General features: G+C 40.8%; 1 pseudogene; it reads left to right on the forward strand.

Annotated features, from left to right (window-relative positions):
- The first annotated feature begins 6,749 nt into the window (after positions 1–6,749).
- LOC112472971 lies at positions 6,750–6,868 on the forward strand (annotated as a pseudogene).
- Positions 6,869–11,154: the final 4,286 nt, after the last annotated feature.

An 11,154-nucleotide genomic window follows, 5' to 3' on the forward strand; every position in this document is an offset into this window, starting at 1 on the left:
CGAGTTGGCGCCTTAAAGGGGACGCGTCCCTATTGCCGACCCGGAGGAGGCTGAAACTTAGCCGCGGGGTTTTGAGTGAGACTTTACCTGAGCAGGAGTCTTCTGCTCCGGAGAGTCAGTGTTAAGAAGGATGCTAGGGACTCTGATAACTCTTCTCCCTCTTACCCCCTTCAAAGATGAGGAAAATGAAGCCTAAAGTAAAGAATCACCTCACCCACAATAAGGGGTAAAGGCAGGTCTCTCGACTCCTCTGGAGGACTCTGACCCTTTTACCTCCCAAATCCTGTTTTATGAAGTGTACATCTTACCAGACCTCCAGAAGTTATGCCCCAACTATCAATTTGGAAGCAAAAGATCTGGTTGAGTACAGAGTCAGTAACTGGTCACGAGTCCTTGAGCAAGCTGCTTACATTCTCTGACCCATGCGCGTTTGCCAAGCCTTCCTGGTTGTGAGGTTCTAGGTTCAAGTGTTAATTTCTTTGGGGAAATTACTTAACAACTCTAAACTTCTATTTCGCCTAAGGCATAAGATTGTTATGAGTGTTAAAAAAGGTGATACGTGAAAAGTACTTAGGAAAAATTTCTACGGCCAGTAATAGTAATTAGCAAGTAATAAGACCTTTCTCTATGGCCCGGTCTCGGTCTCGGGGAAGATGCTTTGGTCTCATAATCCTCATGGCAACCCTACTAAGTAGTTTCTTTTAACTCCCGTTTTACCGATTTAAAAAAAGAAAAAAAAAAGAGCAGGAAGCCAAAAGAAGTTAAATCCCTCAAGGTCACAAACTGCAAATGGTATAACCAGGACTTCAACTCAGGTCCTTTCTCCAAAATCCACGCTTATAATCACTGCTTATAACCACTAAGATGGTTGCTGTGTTATTTATTAAGAAGAAATGAGGTGGTGGTGTGCAGGCACTTCTTTGAGGGGGAAGAATTGCTTCCTCATCTTGCCTTTTCCTGTGTGGTATCTCTGCTATCCATCCCCTCTGTCATGAACAGGTTACGGGACGTTTTAAAAGTTCTTGATTCAAGGACAGGTAAGGCAGCTCAAGAGTAAACAATAGAACTGAATTTTGGGGGGGGGGGTCAGACAAGCTAGGTTCTAGTCTTGGCTTTAGCAACTTGGGGATCTTGGCCAAGTCACACCTCTCTTAAGCCTTGATTTCTTCATCTGTAGATGATTTAGATAGAGATAATAGAGATGATTGTCCCACTGTGCGCACCTCTCAGAGCTGTTTCAAGGATCAAATGAGGAGCCTTAGTACATATGTTTAGTGTCTTTTGTCATGATCAAGGACTTACACATTAGCAGATGATTCTGAATGTAATGGGGGCAGGTCATGACTGGATTTTTGACCTATGTGAATTATTCCTAGTGAGACGGTTTATATCTTTTGATTATGCATTAAACATTCACTGAACATTTACTGAAACTTTGTCCCTGCCTTCCAGAAGCTCTTTGTTCACTTTCTTCAGAGACAGAATTGTAAACATTACAGTACAGTGTGATAAGTGTTATCCTGGAGTTATAAACAAAGCACTGAAAAAGTGTAAAGGATTCTTCCTGGAGAATTCCCAAAAGGCTTCACAGAAGAGTGGGTACTTGATCCTGGTCTCAAGGATGAATAGGAGTTCATCAAAGGGAAAACTGGGGAAGAGCATTCCAAAACATACAACATGTGCAGAGACAAAGAAGAAATGAAGGGAGATGGGGCTGAAGAGGGAGGCTGGAACCAGATGATTGTCATAAAGAGTAAGGAGCTATCCTGCAGCGGGTGGGTACCCAAGGGATGTTTAAGTCCTCTCCAAATGCATTGCTAACACCCATCGCCAGCCCACAAGACTTGCCAAGATCACTGCAATAATTTCCCAATACTTGGCAACCCTATCCGCCCCATCCCCAAATGCTATCTACCCTAAGCACCTAGAGTTAGTAATTTCTTAAAGGGATAAAAAATGTGACTTCACTGTTATAAACCCTTTAATAGCCTCCCATTGCACTTAAAATAAAACCCAGATCCTCCTCCAGGGCCACCAAGCATGATCTCCTTCCTGCCCCACTCTTCTCTACCCTTCCCTCACTGTGCCTTCTCTGACTCCCAACCTAAAGTAGGGTCCCCAGCCACATTCTTCTCTACCATTGCTGCCCCTGGTTCCATTAGGGCACCTGTCATATTCATGTCGGTGACTATTTCAGGACAAAGACCACATGTGACAGACCTTCCCTCCCCATGCCCTAGTTACTTTTTCAACCCTTCTGCTTACCTTCATAGCAATCCCCACAATTTGAAATCCCCTAGATTATTTATTTACCTATTTTGTGTCTTTATCATTTACTCCATATCATATTTGGAGCAGAATTTGGTACATGGCAAATGTTTGTTGATCGAACAAATGAATGAACGATCTGAAAAATTATAAGATACTGATTCAAGAGGAGAAAGACCAGGAAAAGAAAACTGTGGGGAAATGACTATGATCATCCAGGCAAGGGAGAAAGAGGGCCTCATGCAGGGCAGAGTCAGAACACATCAGCAGATGTGCTCCAGACAGTTCCAAATTGGAATCAACAGGCCTTAGTGACCAACCAAATATGGGGCGTGAGAAAAGAAAGGAACAAGAATGACCCCAATGAAGGAACAAAGGAAATGTTGGTTGAGGATTGGTGGAAAGTTGAAATGATGAGTCTATTTGGATTTGTTGGGTCTGAGGTGTTCGAGGGACATACAAATGAAAGTGTTGAGAAGGGAGTTGGATTGACTTGTCCCAGGCAAGATGCCAGAGCTGGAATTTAAGATCTGCCATGTAGATGGGACCATAGATGCCAAGAGTGGATGAGGTCACTCCAAGGAAATTGTGCAGAAGGAGGGGGCTGGAGGCCCAAACCTGGGGAACATTAAGCCTTGAGGAACCTACAGGGACCAACCAGAAGTGGTTGGAAAGATTAGACCCCTGGACAGAGTGGAGAGAGGAAGTCCAGAGAGCAGTCAGGAAGCTTCTAGAAGGAAGGAATGGCACCAACAATGTTGGATACTGCAGAACTCTGGCAAGGAGAAAGAAGCCACTGGATTTGGCAACTAAGAGATCATTGTTGGTTCTTCTAGGGTAGGGTCACCTCCAAGGTTGGAGATGAAGCCAGATTATGATGGATCAAGTAGTGTATGGGAAGGTAACTGGCAGAAACAGCAAGTAGAAACAATTCTTTCTTTAAAAATTTTTGATAGGAAAGAGGAACTAAGACAAAGCAATAAAATGATTATTTTAAGAGGAAAGTCATGTAAAGACTTTCCCTTTTTTTCTCTGAATTGTTTTTCCTGTTAATTACATGTTTACTGTAGAAAATTATAAAGTGCATAAAAGAAGCAGAGAAGCAAAACACTTTAATATCTGGCATATTTCCTTCCAATCTTTTTTCTGTGAATTGTTGTCCTTTACCTGGATGAATTATCTTGAATGTATAATTTCGTATTATACTATTTTTCTCTACAAAACACTGTGTCCTAAGCATTGAAGAAAATAAGTCTCTCTCCCCGCCGCCTTTTTTTTTTGAACATGAGAGACAGTTGAATGGCCAGTCTGGTTCTATCTTCCCCTCCCCAGACAAATTTTGTTTGGGAAAGAATTCCATTCATTTGGAGTAAATTAAAAAGCCCAACAGTGGAAGGGCAAAAAAATAACTTTAGGGGCAGCTGGCAGAGTTAGGAGAAGCCCCAGTGTGGGATGTTCAAGGCATCCAGGCCCCTTAGGGAGGTCGTGGGTGTGAGCTGGGCACAGGCCTACAGTGGCTGCAATCAGTTTGGAAACAGCATGAAAACTGAGGGATGGTAATGCCCAGGCCTGCTGAGAGCTTATTAGCTGCCAGGCATTGCTCTAAGCACTTTAGATCTATACAACTTCCAGGTCCTGTTATTAACCCAGTTTAACATGAGAGGTTAGGAACTTTACCAAGTTCATCTGTTTGTTGGCTGGGTTGGATTTGAACATAGGCAGTTACACATCAGAGCCCATGCTCCTAATGCTTCCTCCACTGTGGGTCTTCTATTCCTGGCTACGTGTAGAATCACTTGGGGAGATTTTGTAAAATATTCATACCAGGGTCCCATCCCAAATGAATTCAGTTGAGATCTCTGAGGGTAGAGCCCAGACACGAATATTTTCTAAAATGTCCCTAGATGACTCTGATGACCAGCCTGGTATAAGAAACATGGCTCTGCTAGCTCTCGAGTATATTTATGACATGCTAAGTAACAGCAACAGCGGTGACAAAAATAATGGCTAACACTTACTGAGTGCCATACCATTTTAAACTTTAATCTCCACAAGGTAGGTACTAGTTGTGTCCCCATCTTATAGATAGGAAAACTGAGCTTGCATAGTTGGTAAATGGCAGAGCTAGTACCACAGCCTGTGCTATGGCTTCACCATTCTAATTTCTTGAGACTAGCTTCTCACCGGATTGAAAGGAAAAGAAACTAACATTGCTTAAACTCTTTCTCTGTGGGTTTTTTTTTTTTTTTTTGCCATTGTGCTAAGAGATTTCTCATAGGTGAAACTCCAGGTAGGGAATTTGCTTTCCAGGTAGGGAGTGTTATTCCATTTTCTGGAAGAGGCAAGACAGGCTCAGTGAAATTAAGTGGCACACCCCAGGTGACAAGGCTGAGAAGCACAGAGCTGCCACTCCCAATGGGTCTATCCAAAGTACAGGCTCTGTGCCAGGCCAACATTTTCCTCTTCTACGTTACCACCTCTTGCCCATACTCCAGTGCCGCCAGTACCAGACCTTGAATGGAATCCGCAGCAGGCCTGGTAGGGTGTCAGACCAGCCATTGGGTTTATACGCCACCTGTAGGGCAGCAGCTTCTCTACCAACCTGCCATGGCCTTCCCAGGACATGAGCCCAGTGTGACAAGAGCATCCAGTTTGGAAGAGGAGGTGGAAATCCTGAGTTTATTTGATATTTCTGGATTTTTAAATGTTGATAACCAACTTAAGAAACAAAAACTTTAAGTACCCTCTGGGCTCAATATTAAGCATCTGTGAAGAGGTGCAGCCTATGAGTCCTCAGTTGGCAGTATCTAGTCTCTCCTCCCAAGTATCTACTTCCAGCTTAGAACAGTGTCACCAGCTGCTGGCCAACCACTGACTCTGTAAACTCAACAAGTTCACAACTGAATTCAGAATTTCTATCCCCATCTCCCCTTACATCCCCACCAACAAACTAGCTTCTCCTCTTGTCTCTTCCACTTCAGAGAATGCCACCCCTATCACTCAGTCACCTCCTAAAGACCCCTCTAATACCACCTCCTCTCTGAATCCCCACTTGGTCCAGACTACCATCATCACCTGCCTCTGTTACATTACATTGGTCTTCCCATTTTCAGTCATGCTGTCTTCCAATCTTCATTCTTAATTCTTCCAGTGGCCTCTCTTCCCCTTAGAAGTAACCTTGAACTCCTCTTCATCATGGTCTATAAGACCCTACATGAACTGGCGCTGGAATCTTTTCTTTCTGTCACTCTACTCCAGCCTCACTGGCCTCCATGTTCCTCTAACACATGGATTTCATACTCTTTGCCTTTGCTGTTTCCCCACTGGGACCCTGGAATACTCCTTCCAGATCTTCAGCTGGCTCTTTCTCATTCTTCAGGTTTCAGTTCCTGAGCCATGCCTCCCCTGTTCTGACTGTGTCTTAGTTATGTCCCCAGACAGTCACTTTCTCACATTTCTTTTATAACCCTTACTGACACCTGACCTATCTTGTTCCTTGTCTCTACCACTCCCTTCCCCTCCCCCACTTCCCCTTCCCTTTTACCCGCCTCTACCCCTCACCCTGCCTCACACATATATATACCCTGCAATAGAATCTCCTTGAGAGCAGAGACAGGTCTATTTTATTCACGGCAGGGCTCCAGCCCCTAAACATTGCCTGGAACATAGAGAGCAATCAAAAAATATTTGTTTATTAAGGACTATCTACCTCCCCACCCCCTACAACTTACCCCACCCTCTGCATCACATTCTCCAGAGCCAGAAGTTACTAACAGATGGAGAATGAATCAGAAAAGGATGCAAAGAGAAAAAAGGAAGAAGTTCAGCTAATGGGTGCAAGAAAAAAAGTCTGATAAATCTAGATACAGTCAAGTGACTCACCTCCTGTCCCACCCCAGCCCCACCCTCATCCAGTGTCCACCACAGGACAAAAACAAAAGGCTAACTTTCTAGTTTTGGAGTCAGGACAAGATTCAAGTCCTACTGGCTCTGGGACCTTGGATCCTTGTCTCGGCCTGTTTCTTCATCTGTAAAGGGAGATGGTAATGGTACCTCACTCACAGAGGGGTTATGAAGAGTAAACGAGGTAATCTGCACTCACAAAAGGACTTGGAACAATGTCTGGAATGTAGTAAGCACTCAAGAAATGCCAGCTGGTATCACTATTAATGCTCCAACTGGTACCACCCACCTGCCTTACAGAACTCATAGAGCCCAATCAGCCACTGGCCACAGGACCTTAGTTAAGGCCCTCTCTGGGCCTTGGTCTCTCCACCTACACACTGTTTTGCCAACTAGAGTGTAAGTCTCCTGAGCTGGTGATCAGCTTCCAGCCTGAGATATAATAGGCATGCCCCAAACTTTGCTTTTCACCATGATTTCCTTAAATTAATTTTATTCATTTTTAATTTTTAAAATTGTGGTAAAATATGCATGACACCAATTTTACCATTTTAACCATTTTTAAGTGTACAGTTCAAGTCAACAGCCATGCCACCCTGAACGTGCCTGATCTCATCTGATCTCGGAAGATGAGCAGCGTTGGGCCTGGTTAGTACTTGGATGGAGGACCACCTAGGAAGACCAGGTGCTGTAGGTTTTAAAAATATATATATAAGTATACAGTTCAGTGGCATTAAGTACATTCACATTGTTATGCAACCGTCACTGCCATCCATTTCTGAAACTTTCATCATCCTTAACTGAAACCATATTCATTAAACAATAACTTCTCATACCTCCCCACCCGAACCCCTGGTAACCACCGTTCTACTTTCTGTCTCTATGAATTTGACTATTCTAGGTACCACAAATAAGTAGAATCATACAATATCTGTTCATTTGAGTGTGGCTTATTTCACTTAGCATAATGTTTCAAGGTTTATCCATGTTGTAGCATGTATCTGTACTTCCTTCTTTTTTATGGCCAAATAATATTCATTGTATGGATATTCATTTATTTTGTTTATCCATTCATCCTTTGATGGACATTTGAATTGTTTCCACCTTTTTGTTGTTGTGTTGTGGGTATACAAATATTTCTTTGAGACTCTACTTTCAGTTCTTTGGGGTATATACCCCAAAGTGGTATTGCTGGATCATATACCAATTCTATTTTCAGTTTTTTCAGGAATCGCCATACTGCTTTCCATAGCGGCTATACCACTTTATGTTCCCTCAAACAGTGCACAAGGGTTCTAATTTCTTCACATTTGTACAAACACTGATTATTTTCTGTTTTTGTTTTTTTTTTTTGGTTTTTTTGTTTGTTTTTGATAGACCCATGCTGCTAGGCGTGAAGTGATATCTCATTGTGGTTTTGATTTGCTTTTTCCTAATGATTAATGATGTTGAGCTTCTTTTCATGTGCATATAAGCCATTTGTATATTTTTAGAGAAATGCGTATTCAAGACATTTGTTCATTGTAGAATTGAGTTTGCTTTTTGATTGTTAAGTTGTGGGAGTTCTTTATATATTCTGGATATTAACCCCTAATCAGATATATGATTTACAAATACTTTCTCCTGTTTCTTTGGGATATCTTTCACTCTCCTGATAGTGGCATTTGATAAACAAAAGTTTTACATTTTTCATGAAGTCCAATTTACTTATTCTTTGTTGTTGTGGCCTGTACTTTTAGTGTCATATTTAAATCCAATGTCATGAAGCTCTCCCCCTGTTTTCTTCTAAGAACTTTATAGTTTTAGCTCTTTTGTTTGGATCTTTGATCCATTTTGAGTTCTTTTTTGCATGTGCTGTAAGTTAAGAATCCAACTCGATGTCAGGATTTATTTCTGGATTTTCTGGTCTATTTCATTAGTCTACATGTCTGTCTTTATACCACTACCACACTGTTTTATTTACTGTAGCTTTAGTAAGTTTTAAAATCAGGAATTGTAGTCTTCCAACTGTGTTCTTTTTCAAGTATTTTGGCTATTCAGGGTCCCTTGAGATTCCATATGAATTTTAGGTTGGGTTTTTCTATTCTTGCAAAAAATGTTATTAGGATTTTCATAGAGATTGCATTAAATTGAAGGATTGCTTTGCTAATATTGACATCTTAACAATACTGTTTTCCAATCTATGAACATGGGATTTCTTCCTATTTATGTCTTATTAAATTTCTTTCAGCACTGTTTTGTAGCTTTCAGTATACAAGTTACACTCCTCCTTAGTTAAGTTTCACTTCTTTGGTTAAGTTTTAGAAACTTGACCTAAGTGGATTTTTTAATATTCCAAAGTTTTAATATTCCTAAGTATTTTATTCCTTTTTATGTCATTGTAAATGGAATTTTCTTAAATTCTTTCTTGGATTGTTAATGTATATAAACACAATATTTCTGTGACCGTCATTTCCTGTCTGTGGTCACTGATCTGGATATCAGGGAGCTCAGGGACCAGGTTTGGTTGGTTTTAAGAGAGGAGCCATGCTTGCATCTGCTCACCTGAAAGATAGAAACTTCCTCTTCTCTTCTGACAAATTTACACCCTCTTCCGCTCTACCCTTCAAAATGCCAAAGCTTCATGGCCTTTTAAAATCCATCTCCCTGAATCACTTGTAGTAAATCCATCCTGTTGGGAGTCTATGATCTTATTAGAAGGCAATTCATTTTAGTTTGGAAGGATCTGTTCCTTCCTTACAAGTAGTGTAAACTTAGACTACCTGTAAAATGAGAAGACTGTTCTTGTCCTAATTAGGAGAGTACAGTCAACTCTCTAGAAGCAGACTGTCTCGTTTAATCCTATATCCTAGGACATAATAAGTGCTTAATAAATAGTGGCCAATGTACAAGTACTTCATATGCACAAATACTTCATAGACTGTGAAGTGCTCTACAAATATGTATTGAATACCTACTATGTGTCAGGTACTACACCAAGCACGAAGGACCCAAATGGTGTACATGATGTAGACAGGTTCCCTGCATTCACGTAGGTGACATTCTGGCTGGGGAATATAAATATTGAACAACTAATTTTACAACTAATGCATTAATAATGATCATGATAATGTTCTGCAGAGAAGTCTACGGTGTCATGAAAGAGCATAACGCATAACAGAGTGTAGGGGAGCTAACTTAGTGAGGGGTGAGGAGAGGTCAAGGAGGATTCCCCTGAGGAAGTGATGTTTGAGCTGAGATATGAAGAATGAGGAGGAGTTAGCCACTATGGAAGAAGAGATAGATGGAGATGCAGTTGAGAAAGCATTTCCAGGTAAAGGAGAGAATTTTCTGGAAGTCCTGAGGTTCTGCGAATAGTGGCTTCAGAAATAGAAGACTGGTATGGCTGGAGTCCTTAGAACAAAGAGGATGATGAGTTTCTTGAGACTTACAGTATGTTAACTCAAGCTAGTTAGGTGCCATTGAAGGGTTTTAAATGAGGAAGTCATTGACATGATCAGCTAACACACAGAAGCTCAGATGCAGGAAATCCACTTAGGTCGTTTCTAAATTAGAGAACTTCCTAACCTGATTATAGATTCTCAGGCTCCTAGCTAGGTGAACTTTTCTCCTTCCAGCTCTTGATTTTTTTTTTTTAAACAGCTTTATTAAACTATAATTTACATATTGTAAAATTCACCCATTTTAAATGTACAATTCAATGATTTTTAGTAGATTTATAGACTTGTGCAACTCTCACCACAATCTAGTTTAAGAACATTTCCTTCGCCTCCCAAAGGATCCCTCATGCTCATTTGTAGTCAATCTCTCCTCCTACCTACAGCCCTAGGCAACCCCTAATTCTACTTTCTGCCTCTATATTTTTGCCATTTCTGGACATTACCTATAAAAGGAATCTCATAATATGTGGCCTTTTAAGAGTGGCTTCTTTCTGAATCTGATTTTATTTTTCATCATTGGTATTCCAGTGCCTATGTATCCTCATTATTTCTCTAACCTTTTCATGTACTCCATATTTAATAAGAAAATATGAATAAGCAAAAGGAGAAAAAACTTCACTTCCCCAATAAATCTTCCCCTCTAACAGATTCCAGTATAATTGACATTCCCCTTGGGTATTCTGTGTAGTCAGAGTAACTCATTTCTGTCAGAAGGCCTAGGCTCACCTCTAGCTGCTTTCTGGTTCTGTGATCTGGGCCTCCCAGAGTTTCTGTTTTCTCATTCGTAAAGTGAGTATACTACTACTATCTACCTCAACAGTTTATGATTTATAGGAGCTAATGCATACTAAATGCTTAATACGGGGCCTGGCACTTGATAAGTACTCCATAGAAGTGAACCATTACCATAAATGCTTCTATTTCAACATTTTAATGAGTGCACAGTATTCCATTTGTGGGTATCCAATAGTTGGTTTGACTGGGCTCTTATTGCTCTTGAATGTGTAGGCCAGGGGCCAGTAAACTATACTACTGCCTGAGAACCTAAGAATGATTTTTATATTTGTAAATGGTTGACACACGCGCACACACACACACAAATTAAAAAAAGAATACTATTGTGATATGTGACAATTATATGAAATTTAAATTTCAGTGTCCATAAATAGTTGGAACACAATTTCTTAAACATCATACCTAGGAGATGGAATATCTATTGCTGATGAAATATCTATTGCTGAATTCCCGTCCAGAAAGGTTGTCGCCAGCAGTTAAGAGAAGGCTGTTTAGTCTTTTAAACTATTGCCCCTATGTTTTCAATGGACAAAAATTATAGAAAGAATAACTCAGGAAGGAATATGCATGCCTGGTAAAAGGGAGAAATTTTCACAAAGTCGAAGTTTTACATCATGATTTCATTACACCTGGAAGAATTGACATTTTTTCTGGCTGTGTAAAGGAACGTGCCCTCGAATGAACCTCATTCCAAAGTAAAGCCAAGTAAAGCCAAGTCGTCGCTCTACTGTCTTTTGCACTCAAATCC

Source organism: Pteropus alecto, unplaced genomic scaffold, assembly GCF_000325575.1.
Source record: "Pteropus alecto unplaced genomic scaffold, ASM32557v1 scaffold39, whole genome shotgun sequence".
Lineage (NCBI taxonomy): Eukaryota > Metazoa > Chordata > Mammalia > Chiroptera > Pteropodidae > Pteropus > Pteropus alecto.